At 37.8% G+C, this 10,214-nt stretch overlaps 1 pseudogene; it reads right to left on the reverse strand.

The window, feature by feature from the left end:
• The window catches only part of LOC142554651 (uncharacterized), a 30,508-nt pseudogene extending 20,843 nt beyond the window's left edge, over positions 1–9,665 (reverse strand).
• Between the last annotated feature and the right edge of the window lie 549 nt (positions 9,666–10,214).

Below are 10,214 nucleotides of genomic sequence, written 5' to 3' on the forward strand. Positions count from 1 at the left end.
TGAAAACACTCAGCAAGTGGGGGTCGATCAATTCCAAAGATACATATAGAACTTAGTTTTCTTAAAACGTCTTTTTAACAAACTTTCAAAACTTAATATTCTTAACTTATCATGACAGAAGCGAATCGAATAAATGACATAATTTATCAGAGGATTCAGAGAAATTCAGAAACAGATCAAATCAAACGGACACAACACTGTTACTCATCTTATTTTCATGGTCAAATTGTCCCCAATATGTTAGTCCTCTAAGGGGTGAGGCCAAAACATGGTTTTATACCCACCAATGGGGGTCAGAACAGAACATGATTTTATACCCACCAATGGGGGCCAGAACAGAACTACAATTCTCGTCTCATTTCAAATTCGAATCGTAACAGTGTAACATAATTCAGAAGTAACAGACAGAACTTTTCAGAGTTTCGGATTTCAGAGTTTTCATACAGACACAGAGGAACCAAAGATATCGAAGCATAGAAGAGAACACATAATCGATCGAAATTTTAAACAGAACATACTAATATTTTCGAAAAAAGGGACACACCAACAGTGCATGTCTCATTATGTATATCAAAGTTTAAAAATACAACAAAATATTTAACAAAAGCCCACTTACTGTAATTTGAATGTAGGTTCGAACGTTGCAGATCTTGGCACAAAGTTTCCTTCCGAAAATTTGGCAGCACTTCGACGTAACTTTTACAGATGACGTCTTTAATTCAGCAGCACTTCGACACCGATCTTTAGCACTTGAACCTCACGAGCAGCACTTCCTTCTTGTTGACTTGGCCGAGAGGTTTTATGGTGGGGGAAAGGGAGCCGAATTTTTAAGGATTTTTGAATGTGTTCTTCTATCATCTTTGAGTACCTATTTATAGGAAAATTTTTGGCCTCCTCATCTCCTTCATGGCCGAATTCTTGGCCTCTAAGAATGGAGTTAAATGTGCTCATAAAGATGGTCAAAGGTAATCCAAGCACCAAAGGTCTTTTCCTGCATCATTAATGCGTCCTGGTCTCTCAGCTTCTCCCTTAGCTCCTCAAAGGTCATCTCTTGCATATTAAGTTTGTCCTATCCTTTAGCTCTTCCTTTAGCTCCTTCCTTAATTATCTCAAAGGTGGCTTTTTGCATAATAAATTTTTCCCATTTCTTTGGCTCATCTTCTAGCTCCCTTTTTGGTCTTGTTAGGACAAGCTTAGTTGAGCTTCTTCGAGCTGAAGGATGGAGTTATTGAGCTGGGGTTTTACTCCTCCCGTGACAATACTTCGATTGATGCGGTTATTTGCAGCTCGGCCTCCAGTTGAACTAATCCCCGAGCTTTGAAGTTACTTCCTCGAGTTAAATTTGATGAAATATAAGTTCATATTTAAGTTCTATAGTTAAAATGAAAGTTGTTAAGCTTAGTTTGAGTTAAATTTCAAGTTCAAATTTCTTACATGATTTGCTTCGGATCGGAAAAATTCTGGGTTCTCACAGAAGCTTAGACATTTCATGGATGGCTTACGACCTACCCTTCGAAACAATGTTATGATGATGCGTCCATTGGATTATGCTACTGCTACTGCTTATGCTTTCCAGTCTGAGTAGTCTTTGAGGGACATTTATATTGAGATTCAGCGCAAAAGGCAGCACTTTCAGAATAATAATCAGCCGAATAAAAAGCCATATACGAGTCCTCCTAGACCTCAAGGGCCTCAAAAGCCCCAAGGTCCAGTCAAGAAGCCAGCATCACCAAAGCCACAAAATCCTGGAGCACCAAAGCCTGCTGAGAGGAAACCATGCAAGGAGTGCAACCGTCTATATCTTGGCAAATGTGAATGGGGATCATTTACATGTTTCTATTGCAAGGAGGCTGGACACAAAGCTACCGATTGCCCAAAGAGAAAAGCAGCTAATACGGCACGAGCTTATGTTATGAATGCTAAAGAAGCCGAGGAAGAGGCAGATACTACACTCATTACGGGTAACCTAGTCATTTAACATTTTTATATTGCTTATTATTGCATAAAATGTTAAATTGGTTATTAGAATTGAATTGAGATCAAGATTTAACCTAGTGGAAATTAGGTTGCATGTTCTACTTAGTTGGATCTAAGTTATGATTTTAGAAACCATAGAAAATTATGTTAATTTTGTGCCTTATTTTATGTAAAGGATGATTCGATTCCAAATAAAAGGTTTGAGGGCCAAAATTTAAAGAAAATCATAACTAAGGGATTTCAAAATGTTTCGAAAATTTTGGGGTCTAATGTGCAACTTTCGAGAATTTGCGGGCTAAAAAGTAATTTTCGATAACTAAGGGACCATAGTGCAATTAACCAAAAGATAAGGGGCTTTAATGCAATTGCCAAATTCTTAAGGACCATGATGTAACTTTCAAAATTTTAAAGGACTAAAATGAAAATTTTCGAAAATATAAGGGCCAAATTGAAATTATCCAAAAATTTGGGGACTAGAATGTAAATTTCGAAAAATTGGAGGACTAAAATGTAATTTTTTCAAGAAATGCTTAAGTTCAACGCGTAATCTTCATATAACTTTGGGAATTAGTGATAGTAAATCTTTAAGCATCAATATGAAAAGATTTAAAAGACATTTTTCGCAGCAGGGAGGATCATCATTCTAGGTGTAGCTACCTATGCATTGCAAGATTCAGGAGCTACACATTCTTTCATATCTGAAACCTTCATCAAAAGACTGAATATTACTCCTCAAGATATGGGTTTGGGTTTCAAAGTTTCTATTACATCCGGTGATCAAATGCTCACGTCTAAGATTGTCAAGAATCTGGAGCTTCGTTTATTCAAGGATGTTGTGCGGGCAGATCTTATTGTGCTTCCTATGCCCGAATTCGATATTATACTCGGCATGAATTGGTTATCAGCGAATGGAGCTTCGATTGATTTTCGTCAGCGAACAGTGTTTATTCGACCGCCTAGTTGTAAATCTTTTGTCTTTGAGGCGGGGAGAAACAAACAAATGCCGCAAATTATCTCTTTTCTATGTGCGAGGAAGCTTATTAAGCGTGGATGCCAATCTTATCTAGCATGTGTCACTACTGCACATGCATCTATCAGTCAGAAGATAGAAGATGTTTATATTGTCAGATATTTTCCTAGCGTCTTTCCCGAGGACGTTTCTGGCATTCCACCAGATCGTGAAGTGGAATTCTCTATTGATCTAATGCCGGGCACAGTTCCTATATCAAAAGCACCTTATCGTCTAGCACCGGCTGAAATGAAAGAACTAAAAGATCAAATCCAAGAATTGTTAGACAAGGGTTTTATTCGCCCTAGTTATTCTCCATAGGGCGCACCGGTATTATTTGTGAAAAAGAAAGATGGTAGTATGCGTCTTTGCATCGATTATCGAGAGCTTAATAGGGTCACTATCAAAAAAAAGTATCCACTGCCAAGAATTGAAAATTTATTTGATCAGTTGCAAGGAGCATCGATATTTTCTAAGATTGATCTGCAATCTGGATACCATCAATTGAAAGTGAAAGAGTCATATGTCCATAAGACAGCATTTCGCACGAGATATGGGCACTATGAGTTTATGGTCATGCCATTCGGGTTGACCAAAGTGCCAGCGATCTTCATGGATCTCATGAATCGCGTATTTCAGCCGTATTTAGTTCAGTTTGTTATAGTCTTTATTGATGATATATTGATTTATTCCAAGAGCAGAGAGGAGCATAGTCGTCATTTGAGGACAACACTGCAAGTTCTTCAAGATAGGAAGCTTTATGCTAAATTCAGCAAGTGGGAGTTCTGGCTTGACAGAGTGGCATTCTTAGGGCACATAATTTCTAGTAGTGGATTGGAAGTTGATCCAAGTATGATTGAGGCAGTGAAAGAGTGGCCAGTACCGAAAAGTGTTACCGAGATTCGTAGTTTCTTGTGACTAGCTGGCTATTATCGCAAGTTTATTCAATGGTTTTCATCTATAGCGGTACCCATGACCGCCTTGACAAAGAAAAATGCTAAGTTTATTTTGGGACCCAAGTGCCAAGACAGTTTTGACAAGTTGAAGCAAGCCTTGATATCAGCACCAGTGTTATCTATGCCATCGGGGCAAGGGGAGTATGTTATTTATACCGACGCTTCTAAACTTGGTTTGGGCGCAGTTCTGATGCAAAACGACCGAGTTATCGCCTATGCGTCAAGATAGCTGAAAATTCACGAAAAGAACTACATTACTCATGATCTTGAGCTTACAGCAGTAGTATTTGCACTAAAAATTTTGAGACACTACCTTTATGGGGAGAAGTGCAAAATATTCACCGACCATAAAAGTTTGAAATACTTCTTCACCCAAAAGGAGTTGAATATGAGACAGCACAGATGGCTTGAATTAGTAAAGGATTATGATTGTGACATTAGCTACCATCCGGGAAAAGCTAATGTAGTTGCAGACGCGTTGAGCAGAAAAGCAGCATTTATCACTCATCTATCACTCCAAAGACCGTTGCAGTACGAGATAAAGCGGTTTGAGCTTACAGTGTATGCTAGGGGCGAGGCCCCTAATCTTGCCACACTATCAGTACAGTCGACTTTGAAAGATAGAATTCGTGATGGACAGTCCACTGATGAGCAGTTGCAAAAGTGGAGAGCTAGAAATGAAGCCAAGGGCCGGAATTTATATTCAGTGGTGGATGGTTTAGTTCGTTATCGAGATCGTCTATGGGTTCCTAGTGACAATTCTTTGAGAGATCATATTATGAAGGAAGCCCATGACACACTGTACTCCATTCATCCGGGAATTACGAAGATGTACAAAGATTTGCAGTTGTTATATTGGTGGCCAGGCATGAAGAGGGACATATTGAGATTTGTATCCGAGTGTTTGACTTGTCAGCAAGTTAAAGCAGAGCATCAAAGACCAGCGGGGAAATTGAAGCCACTCCTTATTCCCGAGTGGAAATGGGAAAATATCACTATGGACTTTGTAGTGGGATTGCCAAAGACTGTTAAGGGATTAAATGCCATTTGGGTGATAGTGGATCGTCTTACAAAATCAGCACATTTCCTACCTATTAAGACGACATTCACCATGATTCAGTATGCAGAGTTATATATTCAGGAGATAGTTCGTCTGCATGGTATTCCAGTGTCTATTGTTTCTGACCAAGATCCTAGATTTACGTCATCATTTTTGGAAGAGTCTGCATGCAGCGATGGGGACCAAATTGTTATTTAGTACAGCATTCCATCCTCAAACTGATGGTCAGTCAAAAAGAGTTATTCAAATTTTGGAAGATCTACTGCGAGCATGGGTTATCGATTTCCAAGACAGTTGGAAACCAAAATTACCTCTAGTGGAGTTCACCTACAACAATAGTTTCAAATCATCTATCGGGATGGCTCCTTTCGAGGAACTTTATGGAAGGAAATGTAGATCTCCTATTCATTGGGACAAGGTTGGGGAAAGAAGAGATATTGGTCCGAATATGATTGAGGAGACTGCCGAGCTTGTAGTCAAAATTCGTGAGAGAATGAAGACTGCACAAAGCCGACAAAAGAGTTATGCGGACAAAAGACGAAGGGACTTAGAGTTTGCAGTGGGCGACCATGTATTTGTGAAAATAGCACCTATGAAGGGTGTTATGCGTTTTGGCAAGAAAGGCAAACTTAGTCCAAGATTTATTGGTCCGTTTGAGATATTGAAGAGGATTGGGACACTAGCTTATCGAGTGACATTGCCACCGACGCTTTCGGGAGTTCACAATGTGTTCCATGTTTCAATGCTGTGGAAGTACATGTCGAACCCGTCACATATGCTTAATTATGAACCACTTCAATTAACTCCAAATATGGCATATGAAGAAAGACCTGTCCAGATCTTAGCAAGGCAAGAAAGAATATTGCGGAACAAAGTCATTTCAATGGTCAAGGTCAAGTGGCCGAATCACTCGGAGGAGGAAGCTACTTGGGAAACCGATGACGAAATCACTCGGAGGAAGCTACTTGGGAAACCGGTAAGCTCTAATTTCGATGACGAAATTTTATTTAAGGGGGGGAGGAATTGTAAAGTCCAAAATTAAAAAGGCATAATCCAACTGCATACAAATCTAGGAAATATGAAGAATGACGAATTAATTGATTTAATTACTAATTGATTATGTGACATACATGCTTATATGTTGATTAGGATTTTATTATCATCATGCATAAAAATATATTTTTAAGGATTATTCAAGTGACGATCGAGGAACGGGGACCGAGGGCTGAAAAACGTAAAATATTTTTATGAAATAATTTTTTTAATTATTTAATATATGAGTGTTGCTTTTTCATATTTTATGAAATTATGGGGTTTTTGAGGTGATTTTATACTCCGGGACGTAAATTTTATCGGTGTTGGTTTTTCAACAAAAATGCGAACTTTTTAGTAACCCGGCTATTAAATTCACAAACTTATTTTATCAAAACTATTTTTATGATTTAATTAAATCCTAATTAAGACTAATGGACCTAATTTGATTGGCTTAATAGGCCTAAGCCTAGTTAGTAAATTAATTAGTATTTAAAATGTTAAAAACCCTACACTTGCAACACAACTCACGGCCGCACACACAAGAAATTCTGAAACACTCCCCACCACCCCCACTTTACACGATACACACTGCACACCACAAAGTAGAAGGGTTTTCGAGAGGCTCAAGGGGATTCAAAGCCAAGGTTCTTGCCCGTTCTTCATCGTCAACGTTAATTCGTGCGTATAAAACGCAAAGGCACGCCATAAATTTCCTTTTCTCATCCATCATATCATAATATTGTTTCAAATATTTTCTGCATGAAGAACATGAACTTATTTTTCTGTATTTTCGGATTTATGGCATGCACAAGAGGTAAACTCATGATTCTATGATTTAAATTCATGTTTTATATTGTAAAGAGGCTGCCATGATCTTAGGTGGTAAACAAGTGATGTTTATACATGATTTTAAAAGGTTCTAACTCACACGAACGCTGCACCACAAGCCACGCACAGAAATCGTTATTTTTTTTCCTGTCATGAAGCTTTGGGGTTCGGCTTTCATGTTCTAAGGGGAGGGCTGGCCTTGGCTTTGGTTCAGGGCTGGCCTAGGGTCTGGTTGAGTTGAGGGGGGAGTCCTAGCCAAGCTAGGACTCGGGTACCTAAGAAGTTGCGCAGGTTTGCGCAGGAAGTTGCGCGGCTTGTAGGGGAGTGAAGGCTCGGTCCAGGGCTCATGGGCTGGGCTAGGGTGACTCATTAGGTTCCTATGAGGTGCACTAGGGGTTGGTTCGGGTGCTGGGTTGACTGCTAGGTCCCTAGGTGCGCAAAGCTAGAGTCCACACAAAGTGCAACTCTCGTCCACTTCATAGGTTGGTTTGGGGTTCACGTTTTTGGGTTTGGAATGGTTTCTAAGTGATCTAACGGTTCAGTGGGGTACTCTAGTGTGTTGGTCAGGTTTTGGATCAACATGGTTTGGGGGTGACTCGAGAAAATCGAAAGATGGCTCGGGGTCGAAGTTTATGTGTCATAATAGGATTTCTAAACTAAAATAAATTGAAAAACGGCTCACGGGGGTCGAGTCGTGGTTCATAAGGGCTAAAATAATATAAAAAGACTAAATTTTGGATTTAGGAATTTTATATTAAAGTTTGGGATTTTTCGGGATTAAAACACCGTCAAAACAATTAAAAAAAGATAAATGAAAAGTTTAATGTTTAAGCTAATAAAATTATGGGAAAATTAATTTAGGTTTAAATAATTATTTGGGACATGTTAGAGTCAATGAATTCAAGAAAAAGTCATAATCGAGGAATTTTACGTTCAGGGGTAAAACGGTTTTTTTACACCTAAAAATTAGTAAACGTCATGGCAGTGCTCTAAATGCTGTTTTTATGATATTATGATTATGTTCAAATGTTTATGAAATGTTAATGATTAAATTATGATTTTTAAATGTCTATGGGATTTTTATGATTTAAGGAAGACATTTAAAAGACATGTTGCATGCTTGGTTTCAAAAACAAAAATGTTATGTTATGCATGATTTTATAAAGTGATGAGAATGTATAACGTTGAAGGAAGTGAAGTAATTGTGACTAATTCGATAATGTTGGAGATATTGTGAGGGAGACGATCCAGTGGGAGCCCGACGATCGTATTTCCATTATTACGAATATGAGGATATGAGGTTGAGGTAAGAATGAGAATATCGTGAGGGAAAAGGCCCCAGAGGGAGCCCATTTATGGGAAAAGGCCCCAAAGGGAGCCCCGACGATCGTAATCTATTCGAAAGAGGATAGGCCAGGGCTCAGTTGACCGGTGAGAGTGTTGCTGGTGTCCCCCGCCGCCCAGTGTTGTGGTTACATTCCATCGATTTTTGAGGTTTAAGGAAAGTCACAATTAACGATCTAAATTCAACAAAGGAAAAGGAAAAGAAAAATGTTTATGATCAAGATAAAATGTTTTATGTTATGTCAAGGAAAAAGGAATAAGTTGAGGTTTATTTATGCATGTCATGAAAATGTTATTTTTACGTAAAAGTATTTTCACTGTTGCATGTGATTTTATACGTATTATTTTTTATAAAGATTATGGTGTGTTGAGTCTTTAAACTCACTAGGTGTGATGGATGCAGGTGAGTTTGAGGGAGGACTTGATGGGTGATTTTGCTGGACTGTCAGTGCACACAACCCGAGGACCAGCGCTTCTACTTCTTCCGTATTTACGATTTATGATTCATGATTTACGTTAAAGATTTTAAAACTATTTATTTATGCTTTTGAGAGATTTTTGAGAGGTTTAGTATGTGCTATACTTTTCAAATTTATTGCTTTTTGAGTTTGGCAAAACATGCGACGATTTCATTTTTATGACTATTTCACTTGATTTTTATAATACTAGTTGGTTGATGTTTTATTTAAGGGGTAAAATATTTTATAAAAATATTTTCATGTGGGATATGTATATGACCGAAAATTGAGTGTTTAAAAAAAATATTTCTAATACTTTTAAAGCAATAAAAAGGGCAGACGTTTCAGCCTCACCCAAAGTCAAGCATTATGTCTTTCACGGAGGGTCCCTCGGAAAACCCAAATGTTATAGCGTTCAACATTGGATCAACTGCATAGAGCACTAGGTTCGAAACCTATAGCTTTTTATCTTTTGTCATGAAACCTAGCTTCCTGCTTTGGCATTTTCAGAGAGTCAAGTGAACAACAAAAATCTTCAATACCTCTGTTTATAAGCATTCGCCGCATTCAAGCGTTTGAGAGTGAGTCTCAAGTCCAGAGATGGATCCCTGTATTTCTTTGAAAAACGTTCCTTAACAATAGACCTTCTGACAACAAAAGATGACTCAAATACTCTATGTGTAAAACAAATGAAATTTCCATGAGTAACAAGTATATTCACCATCATCATAAAAATAGCAAATGATTATGAAATTCCTCAGCAGAGTAAATTTTCTGGTGCCTTAAATTAATAGCCAGTAAGTTGTTACGATATCAGTAGCTAAGGATATGGGAATATTAAACTGATACAAAAGTAAAAATGCAGGAAGCCTTCAAAACAACTCAAGGAAGCTCTATTATGCATCAAGCCTTGGAAAGAGCATATTTCAACTTACAGCCTCAGCTCCTTGATTAATTAAGATCAAGAAACCTTCAACTCCATCGAACGTTATCTCCATAGTGAAAAGCCCACTCAAATTCAAAGGTAAACTTGAAACTGACATCATAACATGGAGAGTTAGAAAAAAGCAAAAAAATTATTACAAGAACTACGAACAAGTAAAGCAAAACAACTCCCTAAACCTTGCCAATAATATAATCAAAAACAACAGCCTTTCACAAGCCTTAAATGATCGCTCAGAATTTAGTCTAATAGTCAGGGTCAGAGTCTCGTCTACTTGTAAGACATATTACACAAGAAGTGTCAGAGTAGATGCTCTATAATCTAACGGTTGGCTAAGAAATTTATCGAATCAGTTGTAATTAACAATCTTTGTTTCAATATAATTTACGTTTCATGGTCTTGTTTTACTTTATTTTTATACTAATGCAATTGACATAGATAAAGTTCTTGATTATACATTAATACAAATGACTCGTATTTCGATCTTGAAACTCATTTGTAAACACTGTATATTCTAAATTTGTTCATAGTCGGTTCAGTCGCCTAAAAACAAGAATAGAGACCGCTTGAGCTTGAGACTAACATCTGTAATGTTGTGTATCGT

Source organism: Primulina tabacum, chromosome 8, assembly GCF_025594145.1.
Source record: "Primulina tabacum isolate GXHZ01 chromosome 8, ASM2559414v2, whole genome shotgun sequence".
Lineage (NCBI taxonomy): Eukaryota > Viridiplantae > Streptophyta > Magnoliopsida > Lamiales > Gesneriaceae > Primulina > Primulina tabacum.